General features: G+C 43.4%; 1 protein-coding gene across 1 annotated transcript in view; it reads right to left on the bottom strand.

The window, feature by feature from the left end:
* The window catches only part of LOC309562239 (vitellogenin-A2-like), a 118,828-nt gene that overhangs the window by 64,787 nt on the left and 32,579 nt on the right, over positions 1–21,462 (bottom strand). The gene's annotated exons all lie outside the window — the stretch shown is intronic.

Genomic DNA, 21,462 nt, shown 5'->3' with positions numbered 1-21,462 from the left:
CTTCTCCATTTTTCAGATGCTGAAGGTTAAAGGAGAACTCCTGTGAAGGTTCCTGTCAATGCCAAGAGGAAGAGCCATGATACCAACTCTAGGCCTGAGAGTTCCAGTGAGCATTTAGAGAGTTCTGAGGTGCCAGCATGAAGACCTAAATGACCTGAACCTGAAGTACAAGTTCTGTACATACTGAGAGGCGAGTCTTTATGGGGTAGTGCACAGGTGTCAAACTGCGGCCCTCCAACTGTTTCCAAACTACAAGTCCCATGAGGCATTGCATGGCTGACAGTTACAAGTATGACTCCCAAAGGCAGAGGCATGATGGGACTTGTAGTTCTGTAACATCTGGAGGGCTGCAGTTTGACACCCCTGGGGTAGTGGATCTCTCCTGGCTGCATGGGTAGGTGCAGAGTACTTGGAGGTGTTTTAGAAGTTTAGAAAATTAACTTGAGGAGTGAAATGATGTGGACTTTGTACAATCTGGAAAACCTATGGATATTTGCAAGGCTCAATACAAGAAAGACTTTTTTGTTTTCTATTTTCTCTAAAGACTATTTTATTAACTAAAAGACTACCATGCTCTCCTTATTTTTCCATGGACATTTGCAATACAGTTGGGATAACAGTTGAGATGACCTTCATTTTGATATCATTATCTGGCCATATGTTAATTTAATGTGTATGTTGCTTTTTATGTTTCTATACATGTTTATAAAGATAGACCAATCCATTTATAGGAAAGCAATCCAGGATGATGCATATTGGAGGCAAGATTTATAATGAGAGTAATTGTTAGAGTTATGCTTTAAGTTAGAATTATACTGACGTATATTTTGAGTTGCATGGACAGTTTCTGTAAAGGAATGTAGCAGAATACATATTGGCCTTAACTGATGAAGAAATTCGATTTTTCTTTACATTTTTTTTATTGGATTTGTTTTATAGCAGAAAGTAAAATATATTGTTTTTTTTTTTTTTTTTTTTTTTCAAAATTGTCAGCCTTTTTTTGTTTATAGTGCAAAAAATAAAAACCGCATAGGTGATCTACTACCACCAAAAGATAGCTCTATTTGTGAGGGAAAAAGGATTTACATTTTATTTGGCTACAGTGTCGCTCGACCGCACAATTTTCAGTTAAAATAACAGTGTCATATCGCATAAAAATTACTTGGTCATGAAGGGGGTAAACCTTCTGGAGCTGAAGTGGTTACATTTACTATTTCCTTATGTTCATCAAAGCATGACCTTTATCCACCACTATATACTCTTCAACTTGGAGACTCTTACAGTCCACCTAAGTTCTCACCTCTTTGCATTTACACCTGAGCGTCGCATTTTGAGCGTTTTTTTGGGGCATTTTTTTTCCAGCGTCTGTATACGTGTTTTTGAGCGTTTGTGTACAGCGCTTTTAAAGCGTTTTTGAGCTTTGGAATTTTTTAATTAGCCAATAGAAAAAATGTATTCTGTTTCATCGTTTGTTCCTATGTTTTTTTAGCTTTTTCATTTGCTGTTATTTATTTATTATTATTATTTTATATTTTTTTTTTACTTTTTTCAGGGATGCACCAATACCAAGATCAGTTGCAGTGCACTTCCAAGCCTTTTATGAAGAAGCCAAATTAAAGTACACTCAGGCCAAGATTAACATTTTTTTTTTTAAGATAAAGTCTGATGTCTCTTTCGCAGACTTTAGATGGAAATAACAAAGTTTTGCACCACAGTGAGCAAGCTTTATGTGAAGAAGCCAAATTATAGTATACTCAGGCCAAGATTAACAATTTTGTTCAAATAAAGTCTGGTGTCTCTTTCGCAGACTTTGGATAGAAGTAACAGGTGTGGAAAAATTGGGCCTTTGGTGTTGGTGGTGCCTTCACGCTATAACCCTTCACAGTTATCCTTGGAAAACGCTGGATTGGATTCTGCTTTTAAAAATGATGTCACACAGGTACAGAAAAATTGGCCCTTGCGTGTTGCCTGCATACTGTAACTTCTCACAGTTACTCTTGGAGGGCACAGGATTGGACCCTGCTGCAAAAACACTTAAATTATATGCAACTATTTAACTGACCCAGTAAGTGTTTTTGCCCCTAGATAATCTTCCACCATATGATGCAGACTCTGTCGATGGTATCTTAAAGCTGACAGCCCTGGGAGCTGAGGACTAAAAAAAATTTGAAATGCATCACTTAGATGGCCCCCTTCTCTATCGCTCCTCCTTTGACCAACAGAAGCCTCAAAACTACCTTTTCCACGAGACTGTAGCCTACCAGAGTCTGGAAAGGTGTTATATAAATACCTCTTTAGGATGTTCTCAAGATATTTTATCCTGTGCCCTCCTTTGCGAGGGTAGGATGAGTTCCGGGACATTCCCCTTGTAATGGTGGTCAAGGAAGGTTGCCAACCAATAATGATCCTTTTCCTTGATGCCACAAATTCTCAAGTCCTTTTACAGGCTTTGAAAAATAAGAGAACCCATGCACCGCAAGTTTGCGGAGGCATGAGAAGCAGAGTCCTTGGGGTCACTGTGGATTACAGTATCTGGAACTGCCTCCTCCCAGCCATGTACTATTCCCAAGGTTTCTGGGGACCGAAAACCATCTCTTAATGTTTGATGTATGTCTTCCTCTGCTTCAATGCCTCTAAAAATGGGAACCTGCCATTGTGGTACAGCACATTCTGCAAATTAATGGAAGGGGGCATAATCCACTAAACGGAAGCAGGAGTTTTAAAGCCAGCAATTTGGACAAGCTGGAATTTAGACGCTGGGCATGTGCGTGGCAGGGAGTGTGTTTTTTTTTCTTTCAATGCAGCAGCATGGACAGAGAAATTTGCCTGCTATACTCAACAGCTGGTGGTGTGCTGCTGGCAGGTGTGTTGCAAGGACCTTTGACACCCATTGCTACAACATCATCCCCATCAGTGGAGGCTGCTGAGAGGTCATGAGATATAGCGAGGGTAGACATGAAAGGTGAGTAGTGAGCAGGAGAAGAATTGGTTCCCTTTTGTGTGGCTTTCAGGTACTCTTGACAACAAACTGCATTGTGGAAGGTTAAATGCCTTGTCAAGCATGTGGTACACAAATGGCTGGTGTTTTTGCCATGCTTGATCTGCTTGCAGCAGAGATTGCAAATTGCAACAGTGAGATCGGCTGCTCATGTGTTAAAAAAATCCCATATAGCTGAACTGTGGGAAGTGGACCAAGAAATAACAGCTCCACAATCTGATTATATAGGATGGCTGCTTTCTAGTCCTCTATGATGGCTTCCTCTGGAGGACATCCTGCCTCGTTGGGGTTGTGCCTCACCCTCACTTTCCTCCTCTGCTCTATCCCGCACCCAAGTCGCATCAGTGACCTCATCATCATCATCCCCTCCATCCTCATCATCACTGGAGCCAACATGGCAATACACAGTGGCTGGGGGAACATGGCTGGCAATTTGTTGTTTATCAGTGTTCTCCCCTCTCTGTAGGCTCATGTTCCTCCTCAGAACCAACATCAGAATCAAGTAATGCCCGCACATCCTCAATAAGCAAGTGGCTGGCGCTGTGTTCAATTAATTCAGCTGACTCTGTCATGCATGTTGCTGTGGCTATGGCAGGAGTAGCTGTGGACAAGGAGGCAGAATAAGCCACTCTGGCAGTTGCGGTGGACTGAGCACTAGTGTCAGCTTGGGTCATAGAGGATGAGGAGGATGGTTTAGTAAGCCAGTACACCACCTCCTCTGCATGCTGTAGCAGAATAGCATGGGCAACGTCACTAAACACAGACAAATAAGCCCTGCCTGAGGACATACCACGTCAACCTTTGCCTATGGACACATTCGCTGCTGGCCCCCCTTACAGTGCCATGGGAACATCTGACTCTCCTTGTTGGCCTGCCAGACATGATGGGGTGTGAGGCTTTTTACCAAAATGTAATAGAAACTGGGAAATGTGTGATTGGATGCACTTTATTGAATGAAAAGTGGAGTTTGGTGCACTTTAAATTGAAGACTGCCGCTGACAGAAATGTAAAAACTATAAAAAAAAAATAATAATAATAATAAAAAAGGGGGAGCACCAGCGTCACAGTCAGAAAAACTGCAGCTGACAATGTTAAAAAAGGGGGTCAGGCAGGGAAAAAAAAAAAGGGATATACAGCATTAAATGTTATGTAATGCTTTGTTAAACACTGCACTACACAAACACACTACACTGAAGCTATACTGACACATTACACTATACTTACACTATAAGGACACATTTTACTGACACACTACACTGGCACTGCACTTTACTGACACACTATACTCACACTACACTAACACTACACTCTGAGTCACTATAACACACTAACTTGCTAGTGTGCTCTATCCGTCTCCAACTTCACACTGCAAAAGGTTCCAGTGCGAAGGAACCTTTTATAGTGTGGGGTGGAACTATGAGCACTGAGCCATGATTGGGCAAAGTCAGTCAAAGACAGTCAAAGACAGTGCCTGATTGGGCAAAGCCCTGCCCCTGATCAGCGGCATATGTAGCCTTATACAAAGGTAATGCTTCATTTATCAACACCTTCCAGGCCAGTACAGAGGGAGCCACAGTTTATTTCCATGAAAGATTAAACATTTTGAGTGCATAGTAAAAAGTAGCGTGTGGATCACCTTTGTAGGGGCTAACCGGTCAATCAGGCCCAATAAACAGATTTTAACTGAAGGACTAATATTAATAATCGTGACCAACCTAACACATTGTACAACCTCCAACCAGAACTGTTTAATGGCCGGACAATGCCAGAATATAGGCATGAAATCTTCCCAAGGAGAGGCACATCTCCAACAGTTTGATGATTGTGTGGGAAAAATTCTCGCCAATTTAGCAGGGGTAAAATAAATTCTATGGAGAAATTAAAATTGTATGAGGTGATCTCATACTGACACCAATCTAGAAAAAGTGGGTCCCCAAAGATCATCCCAATAGTCACCATCTAAAACATGAATACTTGAAGATAGCACTGCCACTAGGATAACTTTATGGGTCCAACGTTATTTTTACACTTTTCTTAATTTTGGCATTCAACGTTTCTGAGAGTGTTGATTGCTGAAGACACTGATGAAGGAACCAGCCTTTTGACTTCTTTCAAGACCTGACAATGTCTCTTTAAAGCAAGCACTTTCTAGGATCCAACCAAGATAGTAGAATGGTGGGATCCTCCTAAACTCCCCCTCAAGGCACCACCCCATCAATCTAAACATTACAATGTATTACCCTCTCTCTCCTCATATAAAGGTGGAAAAAAGAGGGGAGTCACAAGCAGGACTTTCAGTGTGCTACAGGGAGGAAAGACTACAGCAAATTAGATAAAAACATCTTACAAATCTTTATTACATAGTTAAAACATAATAAAAGTCACAGTAGTTAGACTGCCATATAAAGTTTAAAACGTAGTTCATGAATCAAGTTCTATAAACGGCATAATGGATTAACGCGTTTCTCAGTAGCGCTTGCTTCTTCACAATCCATGCCTTTTGGATGCAACTAATATATCTCTAAGAATATAACAAAAATATATCAACATCCAACAGATTAGAGATTGTTTAGCAAAATGCATATATAAAATAAAAAATACATCATTGCAAAAGAAATTTGTCATTTAAAAAAATGTACTATTCAAACTCCACCAACTGCAAAAACACCTTTAAGAACTTACGGACCTCCCACCGCAGTTTTACGTTGGTACTTTGATGTTAAATACCAGGGTTATGGCAGCAGATAGCAGTCCGCTTTAAAATAAGGGTGGTCCCAGCGGCGCAACATGGCTCTCACTCAACTCTGTGGCCTTGGAGGACCGGAGAGACGTTATACGCCGCTTCCTAGCACAGATGAAAAAAATTACTTTTTCTTTTTTAGTGTAGATGTGAGATCTGGGGTCTTTTTGATCCCAGATCTCACATTAAAGAGGTCCTGTCATGCTTATTTCTATTACAAGGGGTGTTTACATTCCTTGTAATAGGAATAAAAGTGATACATTTTTTTTTTTTTTAAAAAAACAGTGTAAAAATAAAAGAAGCGAATGCATATGCAAGTCGCGCCAACATATGTAAATGGTGTTTCAACCACACATGTGACGTATCGCCACAATCATTAGAGCAAGAGCAATAATTTGAGCCCTAGACCTCCTCTGTAACTCTAAACTGGTAACCTGTAGAAATATTTAAAATGTCGCCTATGGGGATTTTTAGGTACCAATGTTTGTTGCCATTCCATGAGCGTGCGCAATTTTGAAGCATGACATGTTGGGTATCTATTTACTCGGCGTAACATTATCTTCCACATTAGAGAAAAAAATTGGCTAACTTTACAGTTTTCTAATTAAAAAAGTGAATTTTTCCCAAAAAATTGCGTTTGTAAGACCTCTGCACAAATACGGTTTGATAAAAAATATTGCAACGATCTCCATTTTATTCTCTAGCAAAAAAGGGGGATTTGTGGGACTTTAAATGAGGCGCATGATACTAGGTAACGCACCTCCATCCCTTGTGTAAGTTAGAGAGGAAGTAATTTGAGACTTTAAATGAGGCGTGTGACATGGCCAGAAAGAATAAAAACATAATAGCATGTTTATTGTTACAATGACAATGATACGACATATAACAGAAATAAAAAATAGGTATTGGATGATAAAATTAGAGATATGAGCTGGTATGCATTTCTCAAAATCGCACTTGTTGCGCAAAGTAATTTTATAGTAAGACTGTAAGTACATAATGATAACGAAGCTGCATCACAATAGGCTCGACGCGTTTCTGTGCACTGTATTCCACTTCATCAGGAGAAGGTGTATGATGCATATCTGCACAACATATGTATATCAAATGGATACCAATATGGTTTAGTAATTGAAAAGGAGGAAAAGGATCAACCCCTGTTAACTTCCAATACAGCTCAGATCTAACAAAGCACGCTGGCATGGAATGCTGGACTCGGCCAAAAATGCAACCTTCCCAGGAGCTGTGGGGGCACAAAAATGCAGGCAAGCAAGGCACGAACATGGCACAACTGGGAAGAAGATAGAAATAGGATGGTGATCAGTGGTTACAAGCTGGCACTAGGGGGTGGGGGCAGAGGACTTTGAATTTTAAAAACAGAGCCGCCACCAGCAAAAGGAACGCTTCTCATTCAATGTAAGTACCATCCCTTGTGTTGATAAAAAAAAAAAAAAAAACTGGCCCATAAGTAGTATGCTGTTTTTATGATTATTATATTATTATTATTAATATTATACTGGTATACTAATTTCATTTTCATTGTATTCAGACTAGAAACAAAACTTTCTTTGTTTTTAGCCTTCATTCACACTTTGCGATTCAGAATTGCAAGCAGAATCGCTGCATAATGTGTAACGTGCATTTGCGTGGCATTATCCCTTAATGGCATGCCAAACGTGATGTGATTTTGGCGTTATTGTAGCACATCAGGATCGCACGGAAATCGCAGAAAAACCGTGCCTCTTAAAATTGCGTTACAAATATGAGCCTATATGAATTTTTGCTTTTATTGTTGTACACTGGTAATAACCCCTTTGCTACGTTGTCATATTGTAGTATCACTGAATTAGTAACTATGTACATTTAATTACTTGAAAATTTCTGATTTAGCACCCTCCTAGATAGGTGCTAGGAAAAAGCATTATTATGCTCCATCTGCTTATCAGGGGAGCCTGATCTGTTAGTCATGCCTGTTGCATGTGTCAAGGTGAGAGTCACTTGGTCTGAGGGAGTGTCCCCACTGTATCCAATAGGGGAGCCTGTTAGACAGTAGAGGAAACCTGGCCAGTGGCAAACGGGCTTTTGTGGCAGTTCCAGTGGGAGGGCACTACCGTAGTGTATCCTGGGATTGCCCATAAAAGCCAAGGGCACATGTGAGAGGGCATCTTTGGCGGGAAGCAGAGTCCCAGGAGGAGGGTGAGAGCTGTCTCTCCTCCTGCTGTCTGAGGAAGGTGGTCACAGGCAGTCGCCCTAGTGAGCCAGGTATGGAGCTGAGCCTGAAGGATCCTGGAAAGCTGACGGTGGAGCTGCTGGCAGAGTCACCTGGGAAAAACAGTGTCCATGAGTACCAGGGGGCTTGCCAAGGGGTCCGCCCAGTGAAGCGGGACCACTCCAGAGAAACCAGAGGATAGAAGGTCAGCTCACATAGTATGCAAGAGTAAAGGGGGTGCCAAGTAGAACCCTAAAGAGTGGGGGTAAAGGGGGTGCCAAGCGGGGCCCTGAAGAGTAATTTACTAAACAGTTCGCTTATCAAACACTTCAGTACAGTGGCAAGGTGAAGCAGCGGCCTTGCCGCACTCAACATAGTTACAAGTCCTGAAATTGTGCATAGTTCATCCAGTTGGAGTATCCCACTTATCCCTTCTCCTATCCAAGTTCTAAAATAAAACCAACAAAAAAACCACATCCCCTGGACTGTTTTCTGACTGAGTCAAACGCTTAAAGTACTTTGAATTGCTAAGTTGATGCTATGGATAACCCAGGGGAACCCACTTCAAGCAGCTCCCCAGGGAGTAGTGCTACATTTGGGGGCTCATCCGGGATGTTGCCCTGGGTTACTGGCCTGGTTGCTAATGGCAAAGGCTGAAGAAAATCTGCGAAAACGCCATTTTTTTCTCAAAGACTGTGTTCTAATGCTCAAGACAAATGTGAGGCCTGCTCTACAGGAGATAGGAAGAGTGGGATGAAGAGAAAATTGCACACTAATAGTTGCTCAGGGCAATTGAAAGATTCCTGTCAGAATCACAAACTGTGCAGTCAAGTGCTGAGAAATTTCTGTCTGAATCGTAAGCTGTTTATTCCCGTGAATTTCTGGAAGGTGTGGGAAATGCATCCTTCTGTAAACATGGACTGTGTCTGCTTAACAGTAAATGGTGCAGGTGTGGACGGAGAAAATGGCGGCCTAGGGCAAATGGATCGGTGTGCCAGGGGCCGTGTGTGTGTCCAGACTATATGGAGAAGTGTTGACCGTCCATATGATGGCAGTGGGACATCCTTTCTATGTAGTGGCAGTGTGGATGCTGTGAAGAAATCTGTTGGCCATGCATCTAATGACAGTGGGACATTTTTCAGATACAGTATGGTGAACCTTGCTTGTACAAGTGCTAGAAGGAGAAATGTTGGCCGTGCAAATATATGACAGTGGGACAATTCTATGGACTAGTAAAGAGGGTAGGCTGGCTTAGAGTGATGAAGGTGCAGTTGGAGCGCTGTTACAAGTAAGAAGAGTGGATGCATGCAAGCTGAGAGGCATGGCCTGCTTTGTAGTGACTTCCATGACAACTGAGCTTAGAGCGGCATTGGAGGGGTTACTGTACTGCACGGGAAAGTGGGTGCTGAAAAGTTCTGCCTAGCAGGAGGAGTCACCGCCAATCTGGAGATGTGGGTAGAGACACCACTCATGCACAGCCAATCGGGAGCGGGGAGGAAAGTCCATTACTTCCGCCTCCAGGTAAGGCTGAGAGGGAGACACGTGTGCGGAGGAGCAAGATGGCGAGTACCTTAGCAAGTCGGAGCGCAGCAGCAGCTAACCCACATGTTGGCGGAGAACCTGCGGGGCAGACCGGGGAGCAGACCGGAGAGCCGAAGACGTTCACCCTGTGGGATACAGGGGTGCGGATTGTGCCCGATGGAAGACTGGCGTTATGCACAGGAGGAGGCGTGGAGCATTTGGGCCTGGTATGTCCCCAGTGTTTAAATGTGACCATGCGGGTGCAAGCTTGGAGCCAGTGTGGGCATTGCAGCAATCTGCTGCTGTGGGCAGAGAGGAGTAAGGGTTGGCCCAAGAAGTTAAGTGTGACATGGGAGACCGGGGTCACTCGTGCTTTGTTGGCTGCGGAATTGGGACCTCTCCTGGGTCGTGGGAGAGGAATGTTAAGACTGATGATGCAGCTGGAGACCATGCAGCCTGATGGTGGTCCAGGCTGCACTTGGAAGGAGACCTGAATATCTGAGCCAAGATGCATGCAGGTAGTGCGGGACAGGGAGTGGCCACCTGGTGTATTGAAGACTGCAGCAGCAGAGACCAAGTCTGCTCCCATACAGATAGAGGAGAAAAGATGGCCAGCGGTGACCAGGGCTGCTAAAGTGAGTGTGAGCAGCGAGGAAGAGGCCAGGGTCATCGATGTGGGGTCTCCTAATTTCCAGAATTGGTTCGGTCCTTGGAAGAAGGAATAGATGTCTGGAGGTCTGAGGAGGAGACTGAATGGGACTGGGGGTCCGAAGAGTGGAGCAGTCCAGCCAGTCTTGATGTGCCAGATGAAGAGACTAGGGACTCTGTGGTGCAAGGAGAGTGTGCCAAGAGTCTGGGGTTCTGTGAGGCCTACGTTAGTCAGGTCCCAGACCTAACACCAACCAAGAACTCTGCTGGGGCTCAGGATCAGAATGAGGCCTACGGCTCTCTCATCAAGCGAGAAGAGGCCCCATTTTCTCCAGCTGGGAGGGAAAACCGGAAAACCCTTCCCAGATTTTCCAGGATGCAACGGTGGTTGCAGAAAAAGGTGGCCTTGGAGTATGGGTACGATTACCTCTATGCTCCACGGGAGGTCATGCTTGAAATTGAAGCCAAGAGAGAATTCTGGTGTGACGAGGCCATATGGGACTTCCTGTTTGTCCCCAAATCATATCGGACCTCATCCAGAGTGGATTTATGGAAGAACTTTCTATCTGTTAAGACTCAGTGGAATCACGGGTGGTCCATCTACCTGGACCGAGTGGAGGTCCGCCGCCCAGACAGATCTGGCCAGGCCTGGTTAATCCGCATACGAGACAACGATGGGAAACTAGTGAGGATTCCCCATCCTGACTTCTCCATTTAAAGAAAAACTTTCAAGAAAAAAAAATTCAAGTGAGGTTGGCTAACCTGTTTCTATGGACTGGAACCAGAGAGGAAAAAAGTTTGTGTCTTCTTCAAGTTCAGTTGTTGTTACCTCAAGTTATGGTTCCAGAGACCCTCTTTGGGCCATTGGGCTGAGGGGGGTATGGATTACAAGCAAAAAGAGAGGAAACAGTATTACGTTCCAGATGAGCTACTTAGGCCAGTGGGCCGGAAGTGGAACTTTGAAAATGGTTGCCCGGAAGAAGAGGACAGCCTGCGATGAACCTTTTGGTGGGGGTGCTATGGTGTCATCAGGTGCCCCTGAAGATACTCTTTCTTTCCCATGGGACTATCGGGTTGCTCGGGCTCCAGCAACCGAACTCCTGTGGAGAAAAATATAATGAACTGTTGTAGGAAATTAGTGATAGGGCTCAGCATCATCCAGGAGGAGTGGACTGATCGCCGGGTCAAGACTACCAAAGAGACGGATCATTTAGATAGGGATATTGGATGAGAAGGCCGCCCCCGCGGGGAGGGTTTTCTCATCATCCTGAGTTAGGACATGAATATGCAAAATCTGTACCTATGAAGTGCCTAACCTTTCCTTCTTCCTTTCCAGGTCGTGTAGAATTCTAGCGTCAGTTAGCTAGGATGCTATGTAAATCATTTACCAGAACAGGATTTGTTTGGTGGGGGGTGCATTGCTTAACCATGCACTCAGATTGTATTATATTGTACAGCAGAGAAATATATTTTTCCACCTAATTTATTCTTGTATATTTGTTCTTCCATTTTCCCCCTTTCCAGGTTTCTGGGATACTTCTAATATTTTTGTAGGATTTTTGTAGGGGGCGGTTGCCCCAGAGCCAATGGGACTTGGCTCGTTTTGGTGGGGGGTGGATGTAGCACCCTCCTAATAGGTGCTAGGAAAAAGCATTATTATGATCCATCTACTTATCAGGGGAGCCTGATATGTTAGTCATGCCTGTTGCATGTGTCCAGGTGTGAGTCACTTGGTCTGAGGGAGTGTCCCCACTGTATCCTGTATAACTGTATACGGTTGGACAGTGGAGGAAACCGGGCCAGGGCCAAACGGGCTTTTGTGGCACTTCCAGTGGGAGGACACTACCACAGTGTATCCTGGGATTGCCCATAAAAGCCAAGGGCACATATGACAGGGCGTCAGCAGAGTCCCAGGTGAGGGCTGTCTCTCTTCCTCCTGTCTGAGGAAGGTGGTCACAGACAGTCAGACTAGTGAGCCAGGTGTGGAGCTGAGCCTGAAGTATCCTGGAAAGCTGACGTGGAGCTGCTTGCAGAGTCACCTGAGAAAAAGAGTGTCCGTGAGTACCAGGGGGCTTGCCAAGGGGTCTGCCCAGGAAGGGGGGACCACTCCAGAGAAGCCAGAGGATAGAAGGTTAGCTCACACAGTATGCAAGTGTAAATGGGTGCCAAGTAGAACCCTGAAGAGTAGGGGTAAAGGGGGTGCCAAGCGGGGCCCTGAAGAGTAATTCACTATACAGTGCGCTTATCAAACACTTCGGTACAGTGGCAAGGTGAAGCAGCGGCCTTGCCGCACTCAACATAGTTAGAAGTCCTAAAATTGTGCATAGTACATCCAGTTGGAGTATCCCACTCATCCCTTCTCCTATCCAAGTTCTAAAACAAAACCAACAGAAAACCACATCCCCTGGACTGTTTTCTGACTGAGCCAAACGCTTAAAGTACTTTGAATTGCTAAGTTGTTGCTATGGGTAACCCAGGGGAACCCGCTTCAAGCAGCTCCTCAGGGAGTAGTGCTACACTAATAAAAAGAAAAAGATTAATAATCGAAAGCTTTCCTAATTCTGCATGTTTTCTTTAAAATAAAATTATATATTTTGGTATGTGGATATTTTCTGCTGCTCACAAGACTGGTAACATTTTGCATATATTGTTTACCAATGTAATGGTTGGACATTTTTATTGAACGCCAACGTAGCAGAGTTTTACAGTGACTGTTGGTGTAATAGGCGTATTTACAATGAGGGGCATTGATGGCAGTCAGAGTAAAATCCCTGTTACGCAATATAATTCTGGAAGGGATTGCACGATAAAACTGGTGATGGTTGCACATATTTGGAAATGTTAATAGTTATTTCCTACAGGTATTTATATAGCATATATTTCAAATGCTGCTTCATGCATCAAAGTGATCACATGGTACAGGACCCTGTACTATGTGATAACTGTAGCCAATCACCGCTAGTTACAGTAGTAAACATTAAGTCATGAATGGTTTCTATTCATAACAGTTAAAAAGATTGCTTTTAATGTGATCACTGTACAAGAAATCATAGTGTAAAATAAATAAATAAAACGCAATCACCTTCCCTGAGCAGTACAGTGTCACTATGGTGACGCTGTACTACTCTGGTGACGGTATCTAAAAAAAAAAAATCGCAAGAAAATAAATAAATACAAATTGTAAAAAAAATATTATTATATCACCACCACACCAGTTAGGCTACATTCACACTAGCGATTAAGGCTGATGCAGCAGAAATCTTTTGTGTACAGCTACAGATGAGATCGGCTAGGTCATATTGTTCCTAATTGTCACCACTCCAGTTACAGTATCCCTGATCACTGCTACAGCAGTCAGTGTGTCACCACAAACACTTCTTTACATGTGCGATGCTCTCTAAAGAGCCATCCATGTTTGGATGGCTCTTCAGAGAGCATTTGACAGGCAGTGAATTAGCATTGCATTGCCTCCTTACCACCTGATTTAACCTCTTAGACCCCACAACATACAGGGGGTAGAATTAATTCTAACAAAGCATTGCAGCCACAGTAGGTGTACACCCCCAGCTGCTGCCTCTGCAGCTAAAGGGGGTAACAGTTAAAGGGGTGATAAAACTCAAGGTTTTACCACCCCCGAATGCGTGAATGAACACTTATAGGAATTGGGACTGCTATAGGTAATGCTACACTAAGCTATATTCCCTCGCCATTTGTGAAGACATTTCATAAAATTAAATTTTTAATAGACTGATTATGCTTTTTAGAAAATATCATGGAGTGTTTGCTTTCGAAATTGGGTCATTTTCATGATGAGGTAATTTTGTCAGTGTTTCCGCTGTCTTTGTGCTCTAGGGCCTCCAAAAATGTGATAGGTAATTAGGAAATTAGATGTGTAATCTACGTGTAATTTATGCTCCTGGAAAGTCTAAAGATGCTCCTCGGATTTTGGGCCCCTCTATGCATCTAGGCTGTTAAAAAGTCTCACACATACGGTGTCCCCATACTCTGGAGGAATGGCAGAATGTCTGTTTAGGTGTAATTATAATTAAGCCTAAGCTGTGTGTGACACATAACTTGTTAAAATTATAACTTTGTGAAAAAAAAAAACATTTTATTAAATTTCTTCATTTTACAAAAAATTGTGCAAGGAAGATCCTAGCAATGTTATTATTAATATAGACAGCCTCCTCCCAGTAGTTGGCAATCATAGAGCAACCCCAAAAGATATGTTAGAAATCATCAGGAGAGTGGTCATGCTGCCAGCACCCTTGTGAGGCTGAAGAGTCCATTCTATGTAGTCTGTATAGGGTAAAGTAAGCTCTGTGAACAATTTTAAATTGAATGAACCTATCTTTTAAGGAAACCAAATGTTGGAAGGAAAGGTCCCTAATATCCACCCAATCCTCATCATCTAGGTGTGGAATATCCTGCAACCACTGCTGCCAGAGGATTGAAAAATCAGGGAGGGTGACCAAAAGGAGATCATAATACAGCATTGAAGTAGGTTTCTCAGAGCATTTAGTTCAAAGCAGGTGTTCCAAATCAGATTGTTTCAACCTTAAAGAATTATGTGGGAAGGGACATTATAATCAGTAAAGATAGAGGTGAAGGGCCACATGGAGTGATTGGTCACCACATGGGAAACAAGTGTGATTTTGTATTTTGCCCAAACTTATGGATCTACCAATGTATGAAAGTAAGAAAGGGTTGGAACAAAGATTTTAAAGGAATTCAGTACTGTCACCACCTCTAAGATCCTGGAGGTTTTGAACAGGTCGGGACACGGCCACCATCTAGCCCTTACCAACTGTGAAGCTAAAAAGCATTTATTACAGCTCAGAAGGGCTAATTCCCCCCCCCCCTCCCCTGGAGGTGGGTCTCATCCAGGGCCAGAGCAAGGATTTCTGTCTACTCAGGCGAAGGTACATTTTGCCACCTCAGAACACCCTCCCCCCCATCACCACCTTCCTCCCCTCCATAACGGCAGCGTGTAATGAGCCCCTCGGTTGTGCATTCCCCCATTACCATCATTAGCTAGGGGCAGCTGGCAGGAAAACAAATTCTTTCATAATGTGCCTGGTAGGAGAGAGGGCGCAGTGTTAGGGATTGGAAGACAGATATTTTAACCACTGGAGTCCCAAAGCCATTTTTCAAATTTTTTAACACGTTTTAACCGCTTCCATACAGAGCAGTTAGACCCCCTTCCTGCCCAGACCAATTTTCAGCTTTCAGCACTCTCACACTTTGAATGACAATTGCTCAGTCATGCTACACTGTAACCAAACAACATTTTTATCATTTTTTCACACAAATAGAGCTTTCTTTTGGTGGTATTTGATCACAACTGTGGTTTTTTTTTTTCGTGATATAAGCAAAAAAAGAGCAAAAATTTTGCAAAAAAAAACACTTTTTTTTAGTTTCTATTATAAAATTTTGCAAAAAATTAATTTTTCTTCATACATTTGGGCCAAAATTTATACTGCTACATATCTCTGGTAAAATTAACCCAAATTAGTGTATATTATTTAGTCTGTGTGAAAGTTATTGAGTCTAGAAGCTATGGTACCAGTTACTGAAAATTGATCACACCAGATGTACTGATGGCCTATCTCCTTTCTTGAGGCCCTGAAATGTTAGGACAGTACAAATACCCCCCAAATGACCCCTTTTTGTAAAGTAGACAGTCCAAGGTATTTAGTAAGAGGCATGGTGAGGTTTTTGAAGTTATATTTTTTTCCCACAATTCTTGGGAACATGAAGAAAATTTTTTTTTCTTTTTTTTCCCAAAACGTTGTCAATTTATAAGCTATTTCTAACACATAGCATGTACACAGCAAAAATGACACCCCAAAATTCATTCTGCCACTCCTTCTGAGTATGGTGATACCAAATGTGTGAGACTTTTACACAGCCTGGCCACAAAAAGAGACTCCACGTCCAAGTAGCACCATAAGGCGTTTTAGGAGCATAAATACACATAAAACTTTCTTACTACCTATCACACTTTTCAAGGCCCTAGAGCACCAATACAATGGAAAAGTCCACAAAATGACCCCATTTTGGAAAGCAAACACTCCAACGTATATTCTATGAGGCATTATGGGTCCTTTGAACATGTCATTTTTTTCCACAAGTTTTTGGAAAATGTGGGAAAAAAATAAAAACTTTTTTTTTTTTACACAAAGTTGTCAATTTATAGGATATTCCTAACACATAGCATGTACATAGCAAAAATGACACCCCAAAATACATTCTGCCACTCCTCCTGAGTATGGCAATACCACATGTGTGAGACTTTTTCACAGCCTATCCATATAGAGGGGCCCAACATCCAAGGAGCATCATCATGCATCCTAGCCACTGGCCTAGGCCTATTTTTGACATTTGGTGTTTACAAGTTAAAATCAGTTGTTTTTGCTAGAAAACTACTTAGAACCCCAAAACATTATATATTTTTTTAGCAGAGACCCTAGAGAATAAAATGGAGATTATTGCAATATTTTTTATCACACCGTATTTGCGCAGCGGTCTTCCAAACGCAATTTTTTGGGAAAAAAATTCACTTTTTTGAATTAAAAAATAAGAAACCAGTAAAGTTAGCCCAATTGTTTTCCATAATGTGAAAGATAATGTTACGCCGAGTAAATAGATACCCAGCATGTCATGCTTCAAAATTGCGCATGCTCACAGAATGGTGACAAACTTTGGTACTTAAAAATCCCCATAGGCGACACTTTAAAAATTTCTACAGGTTGCTATCTTAGAGTTACAGAGGAGGTCTAGGGCTCAAATTATTGCTCTTGCTCTAACGATCGCGACGATACCTCACATGTGTAGTTTGAACACCGTTTACATATGTGGGCGGGGTTTCCGTATGCGTTTGCTTCTGTGCGCGAGCTCGCGGGGACAGGGTGCTTTAATTTTTTTTTTTTTTTTACTATTTATTTTATTTATTATTTTTTATTTTTACACTGTTTTTTTTTAAAAAAAAAAATGATCATTTTTATTTCTATTACAAGAAATGTAAACATTACTTGTAATAGAAAAAGGCACGACAGGACCTCTTTTTTGTGAGATCTGGGGTCAAAAAGTCCTCAGATCTCACAAGTACACTAAAAGATAAAAAAAATAAAAAAAATAAATAAAAAAAAAAATTAAATAAAATGAAAAAAAAAAAGGGACCCTTAAACTGGTTGCTAGGCAACGACGTTTGCCGTAGCTCCGGTCCTCCAAGACCATAGAGTCGAGTGAGGGCAAGCTTGCCCTCACTCGACATCCTGTCTGTGAGGATCTGGGACCGGATCATTTTCCCCGCTGCCGGTGGGTCCGGTAAGCGGGGAAAAGGACCAGAATGGGGCGGGAGGGGGGGGGGCACCTCTTCCGCCACCCCGGAAGGGTGATCCCGCGGCGAATCCGCCGCTGGGACCACCCTTATCGGAAAGCCAACCGTCCACTGTTTAAAAAAATACCAGGGTTATGTCAGCTATCTGCTGCCATAACACCGGTATTTAGGTTTAAACGGAGGACGTATATAAACCTTTTTGGACTTAGACATGGTGGCTGTATGAAGGGTGACAGGTACTCGGGTAGTTTGCTGGGCAGGTGACAGGTACTCTGGTACTGATGAGCAAGTGGCAGGTACTCGAGTACTCCGATAGGCAGGTGACAGGTACTCGGGTACTCTTATGGACAGGTGACAGGCAGGTGATAGGTACTGATGAGTAGTACTGATACTGATAGGTGATACTGATACTGTACTGATGGGTACAGATGATCAGTACTGATACTGATAGGTGATAGGTACTGATGGGTACTGATGAGTACTGATGAGTAGTGATGGGTACTGATGAGCAGGTGGCAAGTACTCGGGTACTTCAGGTGTCAGGTACTCTGATGAGCAGGTGGAAGGTACTCGGGTACTCTGATGGGTAGGTGACAGGTACTCGGGTACTCTGATGGGTAGGTGACAGGTACTCGGGTACTCCGATGACGGGTACTCGGGTACTCCGGTGACAGGTACTCAAAGTACCAGAGTACCTGTCATCAGAGTACCCGAGTACCTGTCATCAGAGTACCCGAGTACCCGTCATCAGAGTACCCGAGTACCCGTCATCAGAGTACCCGAGTACCCGAGTACCTGTCATCAGAGTACCCGAGTACCTGTCATCAGAGTACCCGAGTACCTGTCATCAGAGTACCCGAGTACCTGTCATCAGAGTACTCGAGTACCTGTCATCAGAGTACCCGAGTACCTGTCACCAGCCCATCAGAGTACCTGTCATCAGCCCATCAGAGTACCCGAGTACCTGTCATCAGAGTACCTGATGGGCTGGTGACAGGTACTCGGATACTTTGATGGGCTAGTGACAGGTGCTTTTTATTGGGGGGGGGCAATCAGTGTGGTTGGGGTGCACTGTACTTGGTAACTAGCTGTTACCACAATCTCTTCCTCACACAGGATCAGTGTGTGAGGAGGAGAACACGGTGACAGCTAGTTACCGTGTTCTCTGTTGACATTTGTGACCGGCTGTGATTGGACACAGCCGGTCACGTGGTAAAGAGCCAATTTCATTGGCTCTTTACCTAGATCGGGGATGGGCTCTGTCCGAGGGACGAGCCTCGTCCCCGATCACCGCGCTGCGCGCCCCCGGGGTGGCGCGCATTAAGGAAGGAACGAGCGGCTCGCGCTGGAGCCGCTCTTGTGATCGGCTGTGATTGACACAGCCAATCACGTGGCAAACAGCCAATTTCTATTGGCTGTTTACCTTGATCAGGGATGGGCTATGTCCGAGGGACGAGCCTCATCCCTGATCGCGCCGCTGCGCGCCGCCGGGGGCGCGCACTGGCAGCTAGAACGGGCCGACGTCATATGATGGCGGCCCGGATCGCTAAAGGAATGTTGCCGACGTCATTTTACAATGACTCGGTATTGAAGGGGTTAAAAATCATTTGAGGCCTGAAGATTACATAAAACCTACAAAAAAATCATATATTTTCTGAAAGCAGACTCCCTGGAGAATAGAATGGTAGTTCCAATTTTTTGTGTTACACAATATTAGTGCAATGGTTTATGAAACTCAATTTCAGTTCTCTATTTCGGTAAAAAATACACTAAAGTAAATTTTTGGGCACATAAATGCAATTTATTCCCAAATTTTCTGGTAAAATATAAAAGATGAGGCTGTGCCAAGTAAATAGAGCAGGTCAAACCTTAAAATTGTGCCCATGAAACAGCAAAAAACTTCATTACCCTACATTTTTTCATAGGCAATGCTTTTAACACCCCTAAAGGTCATCAGTTTAGAGTGATGCAGGAGCTTTGGTGCTACAATTCTTGCCCTCACTCCAACGTGTGTGGTGATATATAACATGTGCAGGGAAGTCGCCGTTTTCCGATGCAGGTGACCTTACACATGTGTTTTTGTATGTGTGTGTGTTGGAGGGATTGGAGGACTCAACATTTTTTTTTTTTTTTAATATGTCTTTTTAAATGTGTGAAATTTTTTTATTTTTTTTTATTTTTTTTTACATGACTTATTGATATCACAAAGGGGACCAATAGCATACAGATGACAGGTTCTCTTTATGAGACATCCTGGGTCTATTAAAAACCCACACACAGTTTTTGACAACTGAAAACAATGTCCCCCCATGTAGATCTATCGTCAATCACGACGCCTGCCGCCACCACTGGACCTGGAGAAAAATAATCTCTGCCTGCCTGCAATGAGGGCTAACTGCTTAATGCCTCCGCATGACAGTTCTTAAATAGGTAAGGGGCAGAGCCAGCTGGTGACATCACCTGTTGAAACCTCACCGTGTGAAATCACTGATCGGTGCATGCTGGGTTAGTGTCACATGGGGTGGTGCCACCAAGTGAAGTTGCCAGGTGGCCCTGCCCCTTACCTATTTAAGCAGTGTCAAATGACAGAGCAGGCATTTGGCGGATGGCCTTCGTCGTGGGCGTAACGGGTTTTTTTCTTTTTTTTGGGTCTAGTGTTGGCAACAGTCAACGGATCTACATCTGGGGACATTGTTTTTTGTTTTTAATAAAGAAATTGTGTGGGTTTTTATTTTGGTTTGACACTTTTTTGGTGAATGCGTAGGGGTATCCCATACTCATTGAAACAGAGGGGCCTCGATTTGTTAAAGGGGGGTTCAAGATTCCGATAAGACCCATCCCTGCAGACCCCCAGGGGGGGGGGGGCATGTTTTTCTATTGCCGGCAATGTTTTTTTTTTTATTCAACTGTCAGCGAGGAAGCCGTTGACAGCTGATGACTCACCTGTTGTTAAGGACGCCGCAGCCAATCAGAGAATGATTTGCATTCACTAAGCAAATGCAAAGTGTTCTCTGAATAGCAACTGCGCTCGTCAAACAACCTCCTGTGTTCACAATGCAGTAGGCCAGCTGCTTGCCATGGTACCTGGAAGCTAATGGAGATCACTGGATTTCCAGCTTTCATGGGCATCCTACAGGTATAACACATACATACTTAAAGTGGTCCATGTAAGCAGGTGATTTCAGAGTACAGTTAAATGTATTCATGCTGTTAATGTATTTGTACTACGTAGCTGTGTATCTAGTTTCAGCTGCCAGGGATGGGAAGGAGTTAACAGTAACTGGACTCTTAACTGGATTTATTAAGGGTCCTGGGTTTTAGTGGGTTGATATACATCGGAGGGGACGGCTCAGGAGAGCCTTTTCTTCAGGAGACTGCTGTATCAGGCCTGCTGAGCCATGTAGTCTCATTGGAGCAACAGCTTCCCAGCCACTTATGTGTGCTGTGCTATGGACTGTACTGCTGAATTGTTCAGTAAAGTTATTAACTGTTGAAAGCCTGGTCTGAAGTCATTGAAAGGGGCGCATTAAGGTACATGGTGTATCAAAAGAACAGGGCCTGAACACACATATGGGGATGAAGAGGAGAAGTAAAAGTGCTGCCAAGAAGGGTTAACCATTGCAAAAATGTAACAACACCTCAGCGCTCACTTCATCCCAAATCCAATGATGTATCTAAAGTCAGATGAAAGATTGTGAGGGGGGGAGAAAATGGCGGCCGGGGGGAGCAGAGCTGAGCAGATCATGAAGAGTGTGGAGCTGTGAGTCGGACAGTACAGTGAGAAAACCAAAGTGAAAAAGCTTTTCCCTGTTTGGCCTGCATTGTCATTGAGATTGCATTTGGAGACACAGAATTCTTTGGAGCCAATCCGCAGCAGAGCTTATGTCCACAAGTGGAGAGTTTATCTTGCATATACAGGCTTACATTTATCATCAGTCTGGTGAGTGTCCATTCTGACGGGGGTGGCACATCTTGATGGTGGAGGCGTATTGGTGTTTAAAGAC

Source organism: Pelophylax lessonae, assembly GCF_965119305.1.
Source record: "Pelophylax lessonae genome assembly, chromosome: 8".
NCBI lineage: Eukaryota > Metazoa > Chordata > Amphibia > Anura > Ranidae > Pelophylax > Pelophylax lessonae.
This window is presented reverse-complemented; position numbering and strand designations above follow the sequence as displayed.